Source organism: Castor canadensis, chromosome 9, assembly GCF_047511655.1.
Source record: "Castor canadensis chromosome 9, mCasCan1.hap1v2, whole genome shotgun sequence".
NCBI classification, from domain to species: domain Eukaryota; kingdom Metazoa; phylum Chordata; class Mammalia; order Rodentia; family Castoridae; genus Castor; species Castor canadensis.
Window position 1 is genome coordinate 44789440 of NC_133394.1, and position 2913 is coordinate 44792352.

Consider the following 2913-nt stretch of genomic DNA (forward strand, 5'->3'; position numbering starts at 1 on the left):
ATACATATAGAGAGAGAGAGAGAGACTCAATCTTGCAAGTCTTATAAAACACAGAATAGAAATATCTGAATATATCCTCCTTAATAAATGTGAATCACAGGAATACTATTTGTGAAGAAATACAAAGCACATAAAAAGCAGCTCAGAATAACATCACTGTTCTCTGGGCTGCAACCTTTCTGAATGTCACAAATCACAACAAACAAACAAAAACTCTTGTCAAGAAGTCTATGCGAGCAAGCCAAGAAGAGATTAGCTACTTTAGAAAAGCTCAATATCTGTACATCAGCTGTGGGTGGAGCCTATTAGGAAACACTATAAATGAATGAGTGAATTTAACAGAAAGTTTTTTAAAATTTAAATTAATAAATCTAGTAGTTTTGGATATCTCTTCAAACAGATAACAAATGTTCCATGGTTGGAAGGATGACTTCAACAAACTAGGACACCATTAAACATGTAAAAACTACAACTCTTTGAGTCACTGGGAAGACATTTTGATTCTTTTTTAATTCTGAGATTAAAAACTCACCAAGTATTGTGTTTTAGTTTATGACAACTTAAAACATCCAGTCTACTATTTGGTAAGACATAATCAGTCTTCTTAGATGCATTGACTGATGTGGTCAAGTAACTTGGAGTTGGTTGAAAACACTTTTCAGTGGATTTGATACAGACTCACTGCTTGTTTGAACTTCTTGGCTCTCTCAACATGAAAAATAACTACAGAAGTAGGAAAACATTCCTCCTATTACTTTGATAAAAAACAAAAAGATCAATATGGACTTCCTCATTGACCAAGCCACTTGACAGAGGCAAGTAAGAGAAATTAGGCAGTGTATTATAAGGTTCTTCTGCTAACATTGACTAAAAGTTAATTGGAGAGCAATCCCACTTCACTAGCTGTTGTGATGAAAACACACACAAAAAGAAGTTACTTGGGCTGGTGGAGTGGCTCAAGCGGTAGAGTGCCTGCCTAGCAAGCGTGAGGCCCTGAGTTCAAACCCCAGTGCCACCAAAAAAAAAAAAAAAAAAAAAAAAAGAAGTTACTTTACCAATATCTGTTTTCTTAATGAATTATGTTACTTACATAAGGGAATATTAATTTTACTTTCCTCTTTTTCCATTAACTAATAACAATATAAGAATTTTCACAACAGAAATATTAGAATGAAATATTAAAATACATTTTGATGCTAAAGGTATATCAAAATTTTATCTCTTTCACAACCAGTATACTGTAAAGTATGATCAAAACTTTTAAGGCAATAGATTTAATTTAAATAGAAGTTTACTGTATATCCTGAGTATTATTCATTGGTATTGAGTTATCTTCTGGAAGCCCTAGTATGTATTTTAATTAAACTTTTGTCAAGATAATTGTAGATTGCATGCAGTTTTAAGAAAAAGTTCAAAGACTACATATACAGCTTATCAAATTTCCCCCAATGGTAACATTTTATAAAAGTACAATATCACAACCATGGTAGCAACATTGACACAGTAGAGATACCATTCCTCTCAACCCCAGGGTTCCTAATGTAGTCCTTCTACAGCCACACCCACTTCCCCTTTGTCTTTCTCCTAGCCTACACATAACCACTATCTGTTCTCCATTTCTATGAGTTTGTCACTTCAGAAATGTTACTTAAATTGAATCATATTGTATGTAGCCTTTTGGGGTTGACTCTCTTCTCTTAACATAATTCCCTAAAGAGTCATTCAAATTGTGTACGTATCTGTACTTTGTTCCTTTTAATCCCTGAGTAATATTCCATGATATGATGCTCCACAGTTTACTGACCCATTTTCTTGTTGAAGGACATCTGCTTTGCTTCCAGTTTTAGAGCTATTACAAATAAAGCTGCTATAAACATTTGTGTGGACACAAGATTCTATTTCTTCAGTAGCACAATCTCTGAATCATACAATGGTTGCGTGTTTAGATTTTTAAGAAAATGCTAAACTGTTCCCCAAAGAAGGGATACCATTTTACATTCTCGTCCCAGCAGTCAACTAATGATCCTTTTTCTCTACATCCTGGCAAGAGTGTGGCATAGCCTCATGTTTGTAATGCTAGCATATTGCTAGGACACAAATAATCAATGTATTTGTGTAAGTAATTCCATTTTCTTACTAACTGATTTGTTCAATTATAGGCAGAAAAGATGATCAGTTACAAAAATTAACACTAAAACTTGAGCCAATAAATCAGATGACAACTGCAGATCCCAAATTTATTTCACATAGTTCTCCAATATAATTTTTGGGTAAATGACTTATCTCCCAATAAAAAAAATCTTAACAAATCTAGCTTATTTTCACCAACTACATAAAGTTGGCAAAGTTCACAGCTTTACAGGCTACTTGGAACATAGAGATTGGAAGCATCAGAGTTTGAGGCCAGCTGAGGCAAAAAGTTTGTGAGACCTCATCTCAACCTATGCCTGGGTGCAGTAGTACATTCCTCCCTACAAGGGGAAATACACATAATAGGACCATGGTCCTGGCCAATCTGAGCATAAAGTGAGACCCTATCTCAACATTATCTAAAAGCAAAATGGATGGGAGTATGGCTCAAGCGGTAGAGTGCCTGCCTAGAAAGCATGAGGCCCTGAGTTCAACTCCCAGTACCATCAAAAAAAAGCCACCAACCTATCAGCAAGAATAGATGGCTAAAAACAAAGTAAAGTAACTATAGATTGTACATAATAATCAATTATACATTTCAAAATAATTAGAAGAGCTTAAAGGTTCCCAACATATAGAAATAGTAGCATTTGAGGGGACAGAAATGCTAATTGCTTTCATTTTACCATTATATATTGTACACACATATCAAATTATAAGACTCTACCCCATTACCAATTGCAAATATTATGTCAATTAAAAAGTAAAAAAAAATTAAAAGGG

General features: G+C 34.2%; 1 non-coding gene across 1 annotated transcript; it reads left to right on the forward strand.

Moving 5' to 3' along the window:
• Nucleotides 1-2563: 2563 nt before the first annotated feature.
• On the forward strand, nt 2564-2639 carry Trnas-aga (transfer RNA serine (anticodon AGA)). Its single transcript has one exon. It is a non-coding gene; the product is annotated as a tRNA-Ser (tRNA).
• The last annotated feature ends 274 nt before the right edge of the window (nt 2640-2913 follow it).